The sequence below is a fragment of the Acipenser ruthenus genome, chromosome 42, assembly GCF_902713425.1.
Source record: "Acipenser ruthenus chromosome 42, fAciRut3.2 maternal haplotype, whole genome shotgun sequence".
Classification (NCBI taxonomy): domain Eukaryota; kingdom Metazoa; phylum Chordata; class Actinopteri; order Acipenseriformes; family Acipenseridae; genus Acipenser; species Acipenser ruthenus.
In genome coordinates this window covers 9,843,143-9,861,150 of record NC_081230.1, presented here as the reverse complement: position 1 = coordinate 9,861,150, position 18,008 = coordinate 9,843,143, and the positions used below count along the sequence as shown (strand labels likewise).

Here is an 18,008-nt window from a genome sequence, read left to right as displayed (position 1 = left end):
GTTAAACAAGCCATTACAAATGTGGTTCCAGTATCCACGGAGGTCTAAATACAGGTATAGGCTATTGCTGTGCAAGGATAGACCATATGCACTGATTTCACAGATGTTAAAACACGATATCGATAAAGTTTGGGGTCACCTTTAAAGTGCAGAACAGTTTCACGAAGAGGAAACTGAATTTTATTCATAAGAAAAAAAAAACAAAAAAAAACTAATGCTTTGTGATGTCTCCACCGATATCTTAATTACATTTTTTTAAGACAATGGGTATTGTGTTTTAAATTGTGCTGTTGGATTGAGTGACTGGCATGAAAGAAAGGATCCAAGGTCGGATTTTGATTTTTTTTTTTTTTTTTTTGGGTGTGTGAGTTTGTAAGTGAGAGAAATATACAAAGCAATGGTATTTGTTCAGTGCATATGTCCTCGGTTTAAATTCTACCTTTGTTTCTTAATCAATAAATACTCAGTATGTGCCATGATAGAAGAGCGTGGGGCTGATTACTAGTCAGTTAACAGATTGCTATCCTTCAGTATCCAAGATAATACGAGTCATTTGTAAACACTATATGAACGACCTTTTATAACTCTGAATGATAAACTACTTCTCTTGCTTGGTTCTGGTTGGGCAGAGCTATGGGCGAAATGAATAAATAACACGTTTAGAATTGTAGTATTTTTTATTTTATTTTGTTAGATAAACTAATTCCATTGAAGAAGGATGGAATGTAGATTTCACTTTGCTTTGAAATTTACTTCTCATCAGAACTAAAAATTGAAGTAAAATAAAGCGTCGTATGGCATCTTAATAAAACTGAATTAAAAGAATCCAAGTCTTCAGATTAGGGATGAAGATGCGATATGCAGAACCTACAGGACTGGTGAGGGCTTAACTCGACTGTCCATCGTTACAATAAACAGCTAACCGTATATTAATATACGACTCGGGTAATCTGTCAGATCAAGAAAAGCACAGCTTACAGCTAAACTGTAGAGATCATGCACTCATTGAAATAGGCAGGGAGGAGAGGGTAGGGGGTCGGGGGTAGGGGTAGATGTAGGGGTTTGGGGGTAGGAGTAGAAGATAGGAGATAGAGGGTAGGGGTAAAGGGTAGGGTGTAGGAGGTAGGGATAGAGGGTACGGGGTGAAAGGTATAGGGCAGCAGTGTGGAGTAGTGGTTAGGGCTCTGGACTCTTGACCGGAGGGTCGTGGGTTCAATCCCGGTTGGGGACACTGCTGCTGTACCCTTGAGCAAGACACTTTACCTAGATTGCTCCAGTAAAAACCCAACTGTATAAATGTGGAATTGAATGTAAAAAAAAAAATAACAATAATGTGTAAAAAATAATGTAATTGTATGTAATAATAATGTGATATCTTGTAACAATTGTAAGTCACCCTGGATAAGGGCGTCTGCTAAGAAATAAATAATAGATGGCAGGGGGTAGGGGTAGGGGGTAGAGGTAGGGGTAGAGGGTAGGGGGTAGGGGTTATTGGGTAGAGGATAGCAGGAAAAGGGTAGGGGGTAGGGGTTATTGGGTAGAGGATAGGGGTAAAGGGTAAGGGATACGGGGTAGAGGATAGGGGTAGGGGTTATTGGGTAGAGGATAGCAGGTAGGGGGTAGGGGTTATTGGGTAGAGGTAAAGGGTAGGGGTTATTGGGTAGAGGATAGGGTTAAAGGTTAAGGGATAAGGGGTAGAGGATAGGGGTAGGGGTTATTGGGTAGAGGATAGCAGGTAAAGGATAGGGGTAGGGGTTATTGGGTAGAGGATAGCAGGTAAAGGGTAGGGGGTAGGGTTATTGGGTAGAGGATAGCAGGTAAAGGGTAGGGGGTAGGGGTTATTGGGTAGAGGATAGGGGTAATGGGTAGGGGGTAGGGGTTATTGGGTAGAGGATAAGGGTAAAGGGTAGGGGGTAGGGGTTATTGGGTAGAGGATAGCGGGGCACCTTTTTGTTGATATACCTTGTCAGGTTCTTACACAGTCGCTGCGGTTCTGTTGCGGTGTGTGCGTGTGCAGTATGTTACAGCACTCTCTATTTAAATTCTCTCGGCTTTGTTGCTTGCAGCGGTCATTAGTCAAAGCCCCAAAGGCAGCAGCAGAAGCTGGAGAGAGATCCAGGGAATGGTGCAGAGAGCTCTGCTCGGAGCATCAATTCAAAACTGAGAAGAAATCAGTTGTTCTTATTACTGAAGCAGGGCTGGGACACACTAATTGGTGAACCTCTGCATTTCAATTTTCCCTTAGGTTTTTTTTTTCATTCCCTCTCTGTTTTCCTTTCCATGCAAATAAGCAAAATTTAAAATTTTAAAAATATTTCGGATAATACATTTATCTATTAATATATTTCTGAAATAAATTCTTGTTTTTAAATCATTTCAACCTTTTGTCTACATCCATAAAAATAAAAATAGATGGATCTAATTTATTTCAGATGGGATTTTAAGGACCTGTAATTCATTCTTATTGATTTTGTAATGCATGGATTATCTTTCTATGTACATTTATAATTAATAAAGTATTTACAAAAAGTAGATTGCTAGTTTCAAGGATTGCCGGAAGATTCAGGTTCAGACGCTGCAGAATTTATATATATATATATATATATATATATATATATATATATATATATATATATATATATATATATATATATATAACGTCCTGATAAAATAGATTTTTTTATCAATTCTTCACATTTTTGTGTACCTAAATTCCCCTTTTCTTTTTGATTTTACACCTTATGGTACACAGCAGTTTTCCTTTTTCATATAAAAAAAGACATTAATCCGTCGTTGTGTTTAGATACTACATTAGAACCGTTTTAAGAAACTGAAAAATATGTGGTTACATGCCATTGTCCGAACAGAAGCATTCGATCGAATAGATCCTTAGGGGGTTCGAAACTCCACGAATCATATTCGGAACGTTTGGTATGGTAAAGGAATGCGTTATTCTTCGTGGAAACAATAAAGAAACAAATTGCAACTGTAAATGATCGAGGCATACACGCACGCTGCACAATTAACCCAGAAATAAGGCAGGAGAAGCCGGGATTGTGTGCAGATTGCTGGCGTTCGTCTTCTTTATCTTCGTGTGTGTGGGTGCGTGTGCTTGTTTGATCAATTTTCAATCGGGTTTGAATCGCATTATAGGAACATTTAAAGAGCGTCAAACTTCGAGTGTTCAGGTTTCAAACTTCAGGGAATAGATAGTGTGCCTCGTTTGGATGCAACAGGACCTTCAGGTTGAATTGAGGAAAAGCAATTATTAATAAACAAACAAATAAATAAATAAAAAGTATGAAAATACCTTCAGGATCGTTATATATCTCTGTCAGAGATTATCATCTTTTTACAAGAACAGATGAGCATCACTACTGCAATATCTGAGTATTATTATTATTATTATTATTATTATTATTATTATTACTACTACTACTAATAAACATAATGATTATCATTATGATAATAATGATCCTAATAAGAAATCGTGTGTCACATTTTCATTTCAGTATTGCTAAAGTATCAAAACTAAAAATCCAATTCCAGGGTTTTTTTTAAATAAAAAAATAAAAAAAATAATTGCATTTTAAGGCAATTTGAATTTGAAAAGGACACGAATTCTACAGATATTTGTATTGCAAATAAAACGATGAATCTTTGTATCTTCTGTCAATTCACAACCCTGCTGGACTGTTGCACCATTGTGTCTGTGAGTTATCGCTTTCTCTGCCTATGAAACGCGCAATTCAGGGACGCTGTATGACACTTTGAGCGGAGGTGGGAAGGATACTGAAGTTTCTGCAGGTTTTATAATAGTAATAAATTATGAATGGATGCAGGGCGCTGTGCAACCCCGCGTACGGGACACCCGCTGCATACCTGTGGTGTTACAAATAGATCCCCGTGTTTTGAAACGACACACAAGCTCTGATCTGTACAGAAACTTGCGCTTGATTACCTTAATAGGGCACACATGCAACTAATTAAAAACAGTACGAGAAAAGGAACACAGAGCCACACATGATCAAACGCAGGAGACTTTTTAGAAGTTGTTTAAGACGCCTAATTAAAGCACAAAGCGGTCTAACATTTTCACACACGAGTGCCTATTGTTTCTATAGTGCCGATTTACTGACCGGGAGACTGAAATCCCCACCCCGAGGTAAATATATACAGGATATAAACGTCACATGCGGATACATTTGCACACCACAGAACCACCCCACTCCAGTGAGAAAGCTGGGCGACACACGTTGGTTATAACAATGTTGGTTTGCTTGGACAGTTCCAGGTCTAATTGTTGGTTTTTTTTTTTGCATGCCTCTGTGTTTATTTTCGGAGTATACTGCCATCTCTGTCCGGATGAAACAGTAGAAAGCGCGACTCCTGGCTGCACTGGCCGTGTGAGACGGGGGGGTTTGGGGGGGTTTGGGGGGGTTTGGGGGGGGGGGGGGTGTCAGGGCTATATTACCACAGCCGGCTTGTTTAATTACTTACCGTGGCGTTTCTCCATCTCCGTCCTCCCTTACCTGTAAAAGAAGGAGCAGATAGTGTCAGTCACGCACACGCACACGCACACGCATTCAGGGAGTCCACATGTCTTCTGTTACATAGTTTTATTGCTGCAGCGTCTACATGCTGTAGATTTGCTTTAGTTTCGCCATCGTTCTGGCTGTGGAATCAGTAAATAAAGATTTATTTTTTGCACCATCGTGGTTTATGGAAAGGGAAGCGCAATCTGTTTACACAGCCAGACATTAGTGGCTGTGTCATTAAAAAAATGTGTTTTTTTATCACCTTTTTCAGTAATATACATATATAAATACATGCATACCCCCCCAACCCCCCCGCCCTCCTTTTCAGACTCAGCTGAGAAAGGAGCGGGTCCTTCACTTGACGTTGCTGGGGGGCTGTTTCATTTTTACCATTGGCGCAGTGTGACTACGTGTCTTGTGTATTGTTTTGGTGTTTCATTTTTACCATTGGCGCAGTGTGACTACGTGTCTTGTGTATTGTTTTGGTGTTTCATTTTTACCATTGGCGCAGTGTGACTACGTGTCTTGTGTATTGTTTTGGTGTTTCATTTTTACCATTGGCGCAGTGTGACTACGTGTCTTGTGTATTGTTTTGGTGTTTCATTTTTACCATTGGCGCAGTGTGGTTACGTGTCTTGTGTATTTTTTTGGTGTTTCATTTTTGCCGACTTCCACCAACAGGTACAAGAACCATTATATGAGAGACGAGGCGTTTGGTCTTTTAAAACCGGTTTTACATGAAAAAAACAGCGACTATTTTCTTTCCTTTAAGAATACATGTAGGCAATACTATATTTTGTATATATGTTCAGCATTTTCAAGTTTAAAGGATTTGCAACTGCAGTGTGTCTCAGTGTGTGTGTGTGTGTGTGTGTGTGTGTGTGTGTGTATATATATAGTGTATATATAGTGTGTGTATATATTTTATTATGTTAAAATATGGAAGTTGTCTGTGCTTTAGAACAATATTTTTTGTAAAACGAGAAAAAAATCATATTTCATAACTGAACAATATTTAACATCAACCTGCTAATAATAATAATAATAATAATAATAATAATAATAATAATAATAATAATAATAAAGTGTGAATTTCGAAGCATTATTTAAGCACATGCTCTCTAATACACTAATGCAATGCATTTAAATAAAAGAATAGTAAGATGACAATAGCAGTGACATAACAGTCCTATAGGGTCTGGTTAAGGTGAAATGTAGCCTCGGAGCCGGAGCTTGAAATACGGTATGAATCTTTCTGTGTCATCCCGGGACAGTTATGAGGATTAGAGCTTCGGATTCCCCTTCCAAAACACCAGGGAGCGACTGGGAACTGCGAGAGGAGATTATAGTTTAACATTACCACAAAATAAATATTTAAATGTGAAAATAATAGGCCATGCAACGCTTACTGAATGATGACAGGATTGGGTATCGGATAAGGAGAATGCGAATGGTATACAAGGCAATAAATAATGTTAAAAGCTGGGCCTGGACAGAGAGACATCTGTCTAGTGTCTGGGGTTTTAAACACTGCCTTTCACATTAGGTGGATTTTGTACAGCGTTTTAAGAGCTCTTGGCTCTGTGTGTCTGTTTTTTTTTTTTAAGGAATCGTGTTCCCCCCAACTCTCTATAACGCACCATTTGTGCTGTGTATAGTGGAATAACACGGGGCAACAGCTTAGGAAAACCAAATATTTAAAGACAAACTTTATAAATACCTATTATTTTAAAAACGCCTCACTGTTCATTTGAAATGTTTGAGAATATATATTACACGAACTAAAGACACGTTGTATATAGATATTTATACGGGTCTGTGCGTCTGTGTCGCTGCAGTATTAACCCTAGTTCTGTTTTTGTATGCCGTGGAACTGTGCAGAACGATTTCATCACATTCTAGAACACTGACACGGACAGTACCTGGATACATGGCAGTTCTAGTAAAATAAATAAAACAATGTTTTTATATGCTGCACCAGTAGGCTACAGTATACCATACAATGTTGATTGATTAACACAATTCAATAAGCTAGAAATCGTCTATCTGTCTGTCTTTCTCTGTCTATCCCTGCCTGTCTGTCTGTCTGTCTGTCTGTCTGGCTGGCTGGCTTCTCTATCTATATCTGCCTATCTGTCTGTCTGTCTATCTCTGTCTGTCTCTATATCTATCTATCTATCTATCTATCTATCTATCTATCTATCTCTATCTATCTGTCTGTCTGCATGTCTCTGTATCTGTCTGTCTATCTATCTATCTATCTATCTATCTATCTATCTATCTATCTATCTATCTATCTATCTATCTATCTATATATATATATATATATATATATATATATATATATATATATATATATATATAATATTTAAATACTTAAAGAGATATATAAGACTATATAAGAATGCATATATATCAACAGAGATGTTTGCATTACAAATGGCTATTGAACCCCTTTTAATATATCCTGTCTGCTCGGCAGCCCCCTCTGCACTCTGTCTCTACAACATGTAGTACATGTGCTGCCTGCACACCGATGCTAAAGTACCCTTTGGAAATGAAATGTTTATTGAGGCTACTGCCCTGGTATTATAACGAATGAAGATGGAATGTAAATGAACCATTACTGGGGGAAAAATAACAGTGAACAGAGCCACAGTGTGAAGGGGTGCGGGCGATAGCAATACTTCAGAACAGCGGAGTTTATGTTGATGAATCTTCTGTCTGTCCCTTATTGCAAACAATGCCCTTATTAGAAGGAATATCATATCCTTATACAACTAGAGTGACTGAACGCACACAGCAACCAGCAGTCACCCTAAACAGACAATACCACCCCAAACAAATGCAATTAAAAAAAAAACCAATAAAGCAAACATGTTTTTATTGTTTTTATTTTTAATTGTTTTATGAAATCCCACCAAATAATCAAGCTAGTTTAATTAAAGGGACGCTTTCCCTCGTTATAACGCGTCTCTTTAGTGTGCGGGATTTAATAAGTGAAAAAATCTCATTTAATACGGAGAGTGTTGCTGCGGGACGTGCTGTCGCTGTTATGGTTAAGAATGTGGTCGTTATCGAAGACGTCTTTTGAAAGCCGAGATCCATTTTAATAAAAATTCTTAATTACTGCTCTCTGTGTGGAGCATTCCATCAACAAAGTATTTTGGTCACACTTTACATTAAGCGTCTCAAACGACCTTGTATTTAGTAAATACACATGCACTTACACGTGTAGTTACAATGCTATTATGCATCGTTAAAATGTACTTAATGTGTAGATTTTTGTGTGTGATATATAACCCCAATCCTAACCCACACACATGCAATTAATTTAAAACAGCAAGAGAAAAGGAACACAGAGCCACACGTGGTAAAAACGCACAAGACTTTTTTAGAAGTTGTTACAGATGTCTAATTAAAGAACAAAGCAGGTCTAACATTTTCACACACCTATTGTTTCGATCAGTAATCAGTAATACAGTAAATGTGAATTCTCGCAGCCAGAGGTTTTCATGCAGGGAGGTATATAAAGGATATCAATGACGCATCTTGAGGTGTTCTGATACATTTGCACGATGCTCTGTACTTGTGCTATATTAGTATGCAGATAGCCATGCACCAGTTATGTTACATTTATCACAAATTGCGTGGTCTTGTGTTAACACGGATTGTGTTGTCCGTGTTTTTTTTAACACAATCTAAACACAATTTTGCATTGAAAACAACAGCAATATGTTAAATAGCAACACAAAATAACACAACATCGGATCTCTACTCGAACAGGCTGTGTGGGGGAGTGTGGGACTTATACAGACAACCTCGACACAGGAGCATCGCTGTCTTTATTCATGAATCCCCTGCATTTGCTTTCTGCACGCAGCAGTTAAACCGGGGCTGCCATTTCTATAGGTATTGTGAAGCATACCGAGTCTAACTCCTTTGACAGCTTGAAAATGTAATGGATGTGTCACTGCAACTAGAAGAAGGTACGAGGTATGCCTCGGTTCTAGAATTATCCCCGCAATAATTCCAGCTTGACTCGTTTATTGCACCGGATAATCTTGTTACTAACGAATTTCAATGGCTGCACTCTGTCGCTTGGTACAGTAAGGTGAAGTCAGGGACGCCATGATGTCATGCGTGCTCGTGGCGTCTCCGGCTGGGTTCTCGCGCAGGTCAGAGCCTGGGTGCGCATTCAAACGATGTGATTAAAAAGACAGACCTCGTAGCTTTAACCTTTTAAAAGCCGCGTGTTTTTTTTGTTTTTGTTTGTTCTCTTTTCTTTTTACACACCGCGGTATGAACAAAAAAGGATCTACAAAAAACATTTGTAATTTACATTTTAAAAAAATCAACGTCAAAACGAACGTTTATCTCCTTTCCCTCACAATACTTCAAGCAGAAACCGTGTGTGTGTGTGTGTGTGTGTGTGTGTGTGTGTGTGTGTGTGTGTGTGTGTGTGTGTGTGTGATTTCTCCTTCTCGATAAGTGTAAAACCCCGAGGTTCACAATGTTATACCTCTATATGACCTATGCATTATTAATGCACTGCACTGGGAACTCCAGATGGATATTAAAATATATATTTCAACTAATGTGGGTAATTTTTGGTTTGCATGTTTTTTGTATAAATCATTTCAATCGCTGCGAATATCTGGTTTATGCAAATATGTTTTCCGCATCTATTGTGGCTGCACTCGTCCTCCCGGTGTTGGGAGCGTGTTGTTTAATTAATTACCTACTTAAAAATGTATTAATGTATTAATTAATTCGTTCATTTATTTATAAAAAGTGTGAGAGAAGTCCCCGCCTATGTCTGTTACTGGGTGTGTGTTTTACATTGACCAGCAAATTTATTAATGAACTGTGCCACAGCCGCGCTATTCAATGAGATAAATTAAACCGTTTATGATTCAAATGCTGGTTGCCGTCTGTATTCTACACTTGAATATAAAAAAAGAGACAGGGCGTTCTGTATGAAACTATTAGAATCGAATTTAGAGTTTTCGAATGATTCGTATTTGGAACCCAAAAGGGAGAAGTGGTTGTAAACATGAAGAATCCAATCATAGAACCCTAATGCTTCTATTTGGAACTCATAGAACACTGTGGTCCGTTCGGTGAATGGGTCTTTAAGGAATCCGCACTGCAACGTGTTTAGGCGTGTTTTGAAGTATGTGTTTCCTTTTCTAGACCAGGGGCTGGTTTCATTAAGCAGATCTAGGTGGCAATCTGCTAAATCAAGTCCACTTCCCTGCAAAACTATAGCAACCTTGTATATTCTGCCAAAATGTGCGACAAAATAAAATATGTAGGAGAGACGGGTTCAGAATTATATAAAAGAATACAGAATCGCCTCTCAGACTTACGAAATGAAAAGCTTAATGAACCAATAGTTCAACCCTTTGCGACCTGCAATTTGTAATTTTAGAAGAAATGAAATTAGATAATACACAGAAGAATAAAGGAGAATAAATGGGTCCACAGAATCAATACCACGATGCCTGATAGAGGGATAGCAGCTCGTTACATCGCTGTGTCGTAAATGACATCACAAGCACATTGATAGAGTTCAATAGAAATAAGTGAGGGTGCTTACCATGCCATCGAAAGCCTAGCAGTACCTCCACCGTTTGTTTCCATTGACAAAGGTGTGTGAAACATTGCGAAACGTTGGGAAGTTGGCTCTGTGTGTGTGTGTGTGTGTATGTATGTGTGTGTATATATATATATACACATTTATCCTTTAATCATATAGACTTGCTGAGTGGATTTCTACTATTATCGTTCTAGGTTAAAATACAGTTTTTTTTTAATTGGATAAAAATAAGACAGCTCGCTAGCAGCCTGTTAAGTGGGTTGCTTTGTGAAAATCGCCCCTGCGGGTTTCCTTACAGGAGGTATTCCTGAAAACGTCTTCATTTTTAAACCTAATGTAAAACTGGTGTGTTTGCGACGCTGAATGAAAGAAGGAGCAGCAAACAGATACATCAATATAATAAAACAGCGGAGACCACCTCCGTGTAAACACGATACAAGATTAACACTTGCTTTTCTTTTACAGTCTCCATTTGCTCTAACTGGCGGTAATTATATATATATATCATCTAGAACGGTTCAACTAAAGAACACACTGTTAACCAGTTTCATAAATTAACCGAACTCAGAACTCAGAACGTCGGTGTTATTCTGTCAGCAGAAATTCTATGTCCTTCAATATTGAGGCCACTCGATATAAAGCCCACTTTCTGATGATCAATTGGTCCTTAGTAACGAGTTTCAATGGTGAATGAAATAAAAATAAAAAATAGTTTATAGTTAGACATTCATAACTCGGCGTTATTAAATATGTCATGTTTTCATATCTGGATGTTGCATGTATAGCAGACATGTATTTTATTTCAATCACCTCTGAGCGCGCTTTGTTAAACCCGTGCCTGGTGGATTGCTGGAAAGTCCATTAGCCGGGGACCCTGACATCATCTTGAACGCTAAAATGGGTCTCTTGATAAAAGTTCTCTTTTTTTAATTGTCTCCGCAGAGCAGGTAGACGCTCTGTGTGTAGAGTGGGAGTATTTTAAACGAGGCAGATGTTACTGCCAGCAGCTGGTTTCGCTGTTAGCAGTAGCTGCACAAAACATAACACAGCCCCGCCCCCCCCCTTCTCTACACCGACGAGCGGCGCTGTACAAACACGCTTCTTCATCGCTGCAGTTTGGGTCTTTCTCACTGGAGGTAGTTTGTACTGGTAATAAGAAACCCGCTTTTTGGTTGGCATGTTAAATGCAGTTAACCATTCCGTCTTTGCAGCGGGATAACAGTTTCCTATAAAACAAAGTGGCGCCCCTGGTAAATGGATTCAAGGGAGCTGAAAGCGGTCTCAAGTGTCGGCAAAGCGAACAACGTGCTTATCCTTCATAGCCCAATCAGCACAGGCTGGTCGGAATAAACCCTGCAGCTCACACAGCCTGCACGCTCTGCTGCAAGCACTAAACGTGTATTACGTTGAGGATTTGCAGCGTAACGCTTAGAGGTGATTTACAAGCCAGACGAGAATTGGAGATAAAATATAATACAATATAATACAGACCTATTACAGGGGTCTCAAGCGTCACAAGCATAGGGAACACAAAGCATCTTATTATGGGCAGCAGTGTGGAGTAGTGGTTAGGGCTCTGGACTCTTGACCGGAGGGTCGTGGGTTCAATCCCTGGTAGGGAACACTGCTGCTGTACCCTTGAGCAAGGTACTTTACCTAGATTGCTCCAGTAAAAACCCAACTGTATAAATGGGTAATTGTATGTAAAAAATAATGTGATATCTTGTAACAATTGTAAGTCGCCCTGGATAAGGGCGTCTGCTAAGAAATAAATAATAAATAATAAATAATAATAATAATATTCAGGACAAGCAGCTTGAAACCTGCTTCCAGGAGACCACCGGGGGACCTAGTTTGAGGCGTGCTGCTGTATCAAACCCCCAAGTCTCCCCTGGTGTGCCGTGCTGTGGTCTGAAACCTCTCCTGAAACCGAGTTCCAAGCCTCAAAGTAGCGGCTTGGTGTTCCCTCAGATTTATAGTACACTCAGTAAAGTAACCTATAAAAATAGGCCTTTAAGAAAGAGGATGGAAGCAGAAAAAGGTCAAATAAGAACTAGGTTGAGAAGGGTTTGCTTGCATCAACCAACAACCCAAAAGATACATTTTAAAAAAGCTTGGTTTTTAGAGCGTTCTACAGCACCAGTGATTCCAGCTGGCTCCTCTGTATTTGTTAGGAATAATCCTATAGGATTGCCAAGGGCATTCCAAGGGCATTCCCTGGTGCTCTAAACCAGGAGTGTCCAATCACAGACCTGGAGGGACATTCTTCCACGTCGGCAGGTCTAACAGCCAGTAACATGAGAGAATGAACGACTGCAGGGTCTGGATGGAGGTTCAGTTAAACCATTTAGAACAGGGTTTGAAACAAAGATCAGAGAGTTTAAGGGCCAGCTTCGGCCCTCCCTGTTCTAAACAAATCTAGCGGTGGATATCAGGGGACATGGTTAATCAAATACACCCCCCCTCCCCCTCCCCAGTCTTAACCTTCAAAAGAACACATTCCACAAGGTGTTCTGCTGAAGATTAATACTGAGCTTTTCTTTGATAGCCAGGCTCCTGTTCTCAAAATACTGACTACTCTCAATTTCACAGACTCCACTGAACTGAACTTCTGGCATAGTTCATACGTCACAAGCATAACTGTTAACCCTTTAAGGTAACACCAGAAAATAAAATTTTAAAAAAATGATACTTTCTTCTTATTTATTTATTGTCTTTGCAATGAGGTTTCAACGAAACCGGGTTTAAAATGTACTGACGGGTTGGATCCGGTCGTCCGAATGGTCAGTCTCCTCCTCATGATGCTCGAGTCGCTCTGCGTTTGAACAGACAGTGCCCGATTCCTTGTGTCCCTTCAGGGGTTAACAGTGATTGTCTAGTTCTTCCAGTTGTGAATAATCAAAGGGCGAGCGAATACAGTTTATTGGGATGTGTGGTGAATGCAGTCACGGGGTGTGGCCGCTCGGTTATATCTATATCTATATCTATATCTATATCTATCATTTAGATCTTTTATTTAGCCTCATATAATCAAACAACTACAAAATGAGATCTCAAAAGTCTACCGGAAGCCATGATACTAGTACAGTGTTCCATGTTAGATTTCGGCATGTCACATTTTTTTTTTTCGTTAAGTATCTGGAAAACTACAAAGCGGTGTGCAATTCAATGTGTAAACGTAACATTATTCAGCAGGTTTCATTCCACTTTATGAAGCTAAATGAGATCATTCTACAGGGTGATGCGAAACTTTTTGCCCATAGCTGTACACACCCTAAAAATATGTCCGCGTTTGCAAGCGCGAGACTAAAAGCCAAAAAAAGCACGTCATCAAATTCTGTAAACAGACTATTTGAAAGACAGACCCGTTTTATCAACACTTTGCAAACCGGCCTCAGTGAATGCACCCTTGCAATAATCGGCAGTGAGGAAACGCGAATCAGAGCCACTTAATTCGATGCTGTGTGCATCCATTACCACGTATAGCTAGCTACGCTGCGTGTTTAACGAGTGCCTAATCATGTAATTATCATTAACCATTAATCAACAATATTAATTCAATACCAGCTTATAAATAGTTAACAAAAAACGTGTCTACAAAAATGGTGATGTATTTTCAATCGGTTCATGTTTGAAAGAAAAAATGGTGCATAATACTGGGGAGCTTTAGTTAATAATAATAATAATAATAATAATAATAATAATAATAATAATAATAATAATAATAATAATAATAATAATAATCACAGCCTGGTGGAAATGCATTGTGTTTCGCTTGTGTAATCCCCTGCATGTCTCTTTAGCAGGTAAGCGATCACTTTGTAATTGTTTGTTTCACCATATTCTGCACACCGCGGGGCCCCTATAACATGTCGGTATGCTGACCCTCTCAATGCAAAATGAACTGTAACCACGGCCGTGTTTATATAACGTACTGGACAGGAAAACGGAAAACTCCAGGGCCTTCTAAAGAAACACCACGTGGTTCCGTTAGACTTTGGAACCTATTGGTATTGTTAAGGTTCTCTTTGAATTATTCTCCTGTTCTGTTGTAGGTTCTAAACTGAACTAGAAGAAACAATTCTTTGTATATTATTCTTACATTTTGAAATAAGTTACTGCTAATTTATTGATCTCTCTATTTCACACCATAATCTGATACTTAAAATATTTTACTGCAGACAATTAGAATAAAAATAATTAGATACTAGAAATGGTCATATTCATACGTGCTGGTTTTTAGATAAAGAGTTTCTCATATAACTTAATAATAATAATAATAATAATAATAATACATGTAAAACAATTGGCAAAATGCTTTCTCTCATTAATTGTATTAAAGACAGTTTATTTGTAAGTGATTATATATATATATATATATATATATATATATATATATATATAAAACTATATCTATATTAAACGGTTCTATATGCTGTCGTTGGCTGCTTTAACAACAGTGAGATGAAGAAAAAAAGTTTGACCACAAAACTCCTAAACGCGTTCGAGAATGTCTGTCAGAACGCTGTGTCATTATTATTATTATTATTATTATTATTATTATTATTATTATTATTATTATTATTATTATTTTTATTACACTATGGATAGGCGTTCTCTGATTTTATTATTCATATTTTATTGCAGCATTGTGCTGGCCTCTACGAGATCTTGTATATATATATATATATACATCTATATATATATATATATAAGATTAAGGACTTATTTTTTGGTTTTGTTTTTTAGGTATTATATTACTAAGCGTATTTTCCTAGCAGATTTATATTGTGAAAAATGATGTTCTTCACACACACACACACACACACACACACACACACACACACACACACATATATATACTTCTGATCGATAAATCAGAATAGAAAAAATATCGATGGAATCCACAAGGCAAACGTTATTCTAATTACAGCCCCAAGACGCGTTCACCACAGCCTGCCGGAAGAATGGCGTTCTGGACCAGACTTTACATGAGTTTATACCTTTCGAACCGTGTGACTTACTGCCTGCTGATCTTCACTTCAGACTCGGCATTACAGGTGCAATTCAGGTTAGTACAAAAAACTCCAGGACAGTGTGGATAAACGATCCCCCCCTCACCCCCCCCCCCCCTCCAAGCGTCACCCCATGACCCCGAATGCCATACAGATCTTTAGAGAAAGTAGGAGAAACTTGTAACGCAAGCTCTTAGACTGAAAGAGAACAGAGAAAGTTTCACCCTGCAATGCGTCTACCAAGTTTTCCCGGTTTACCAGGGCGTTATGGTTAATTTCTAATACTTCAAGCATAGCCAAATTGTAAGCAAACATGCACAAACCGACTACATAAAGGAGACCGCTATAGAAACACTTTCAAGCATTTTTCAAACACACACTACAGTAACTCCCGAAACAAAACCAATAACTTAATAACGAAATAAATAAAAAGCATATACTGACTTTAAACTGAAGCTGTAAATATAGTCTTAAATCCAATTTACTCCCGCACAGCAGCGATGCATTGCTCTGCCGGGTATTGCATTACGATATTAATTAGAATCCGAAGTATTCTGCGGGGGCAGTTTTGTATTTCAATAAGCCGGAGAAAATAAGACATTAGCTTACTGTACTCGCCCGGGAATCGTTCTCGCCTCGCTCTCCTGCCACAGTAAATGGGTCTGGCATTGCAAACTGCGCGGCTCAGCCTGTCACCCCTTGTCCCAGCATTACAAAAAAAAACCTGACAGCTGCGATGCGGGACAGTTAAGATTATATATGATGTAAATATATTGTGAGTCTGTCAGCTCGGCCAAACCATAAAACTTACTTTAATGACATCACGTGTTCCGCGAGAGCCAATGAGCAAGCTCGCTAAGGGCCATCAGCAGAAATATTCTTTAAAAAAAAAAAAAAAGTTTTAAAAACTACACGACACGACACAAAACTCCCGGCACACCCGTCAGTTAGTATAACGCGTAGTTGTGATCGGACTTTGGAAAGCGTTTGTTTATTTATTTATGTATTTCCAAAAAAGTGGATTGCTAGACCATGGGGTCCTTAAGGACCTTGATTGGGGTGCGGGGGGGTCAAATCTTCGCTTGTCAAGGTGAGTAATCGAACTCGCTTGCTTTTTTTTGTTTAACTTGGAATAACTATTTAAAGAAAAAGTTTCATCGTGACAGCATGGTAGATCCTGCTAAACCTGTTTGAATTACAAACTAATACCTCAAACAGTAGTTTAAAAAGAGAGAGAGAGAGAGAGAGAAAGAGGGAGAGAGGGGTGTACGTGACGTGACATGCAACATAATTTTTTACAGGCCAGAACAACTCTCAGAATTAATCATTATGATAGGCCTGCTGGTCTGGACTACAACTATAGTACTGTTGAGCAAACTGTCTGCCTGCCTGTCAAGGTTAGAGATCTCATCACATCCAATCGCTATAGAATCCTCGGAAACAGTGACGTATAACGAACCATTAAAACGTTCTAGAACAGAACCTATAGCCTCCAGGCTCGTAATGGAGCCCGTGTCGATCAAACTAGATCTCAAACCATGAAGAAACTCCGCCAACGAGCTTGTAAAAGCAAAGAAACACGAGCATGATCAGTGATATTTTAAACGAACCAAAATCCTTAACTGAGCTGTAGATTAGTCGCCTTTATTAGAGGGATTTGAGCTAATCTATGCCGGGCCTATACGTTATAAATGCGTGTATTGTTTTATACCTCTGTATGTGTAGTTTGTTAAATTATTATGGAATGCTAAATAATGTTGAACACGTAATACGAATAGTGATGAAGTGTATATTATTATTATTATTATTATTATTATTATTATTATTATTATTATTATTATTATTATTGGGATAAGGTTCAATGTACGTCTCGATTATTATTTTAAAAGTTTGCTAAAGTATTCAAGTGTGCGCATGTATTAGAACACCCCGTTGCTTCTGTGGTTTTGATTCGCTGTGCGGATGAAATCAAACCACTGGAACTGAAAATCTTGGAAAACTGTCAGCACAGGTAAGTTAGTGATTGTCCAATTGAATCGATGACTTTAATCGGGCACACATGCATTCAATTTAAAACAGCAAGAGAAAGGGGACACAGAGCCACACGTGGTAAAACGCAGGAGACTTTTTTTAGAAGTTGTTGAAGATGCCTGATTAAAGTACAAAGCGGTCTGACATTTTCACACACGAGTGCCTGTTATTTCTATATCATACTGAGCGAAAATTGAAATTCTCACAGCGAGAGGTTTTCATGCAGGGAGGTATATAAAGGTTATACATTTTAACGTAGTATTTCAGTCGAACGAATAGATTTAAATTTGCTTTTATCTAAATATGACCGTATGCAAGTATTATGGCGAATATGTAATGCGTTTAAAAAAAAAAAAAAAAAATTTTTTTTTTTTTTTAAATGTTGTTGCTTTCTGTGGGGTATTTTCTGGTTCGCTAATTTTGTAATTAGTTTCTAATCTTTAATCTTTTCACAGGCATGTAATTAAACCCGTTCGCCCCCAGCCTCCTCCCTTTTATGCCGCGAAAGTTTTTTTTCTCACTTTACATCAAAGGAGTACAGTGGTAATTCGTCACTTTTGAAAGCGAATCTGTTTCCTCCAATACTCTCGGAGACAGGAAACCATTCTCTTTGTTGCAGAGGTGTAAGGGAAATGCCATAAGCTTTTATAGGGTTATAAACTTTTACAGGCATCTGTCCCTTACTGGTGTAACTCTCAAGGAAACGAAACTCAGCGACATGGAAGATTGCGTTTTACGACATACAGCGCAGTCATCAAAGAGACGGAAAAAAAGGGCCGCGCTTTGAAATCCTTCAAAGAAACACACCGGAGAGCTAAACAC

The 18,008-nt window shown here is 38.5% G+C and overlaps 1 protein-coding gene and 1 long non-coding RNA gene across 3 annotated transcripts in view; one reads left to right on the top strand and one right to left on the bottom strand.

Moving 5' to 3' along the window:
* LOC117962250 (homeobox protein Hox-D3-like) overlaps positions 1 to 18,008 on the bottom strand; it is a 76,048-nt gene that overhangs the window by 37,894 nt on the left and 20,146 nt on the right. For both annotated transcript variants that reach the window (XM_059011703.1, XM_059011702.1), the window contains exon 2: positions 4,501 to 4,532. The gene's annotated coding sequence lies outside the window, so the exon portion shown is untranslated. The remainder of the gene's footprint in view (positions 1 to 4,500; positions 4,533 to 18,008) is intronic.
* The window catches only part of LOC117400970 (uncharacterized), a 16,656-nt gene continuing 14,660 nt past the window's right edge, over positions 16,013 to 18,008 (top strand). Inside the window, exon 1 of the long non-coding RNA XR_009311473.1 lies at positions 16,013 to 16,245. This is a non-coding gene — a long non-coding RNA (uncharacterized LOC117400970). The remainder of the gene's footprint in view (positions 16,246 to 18,008) is intronic.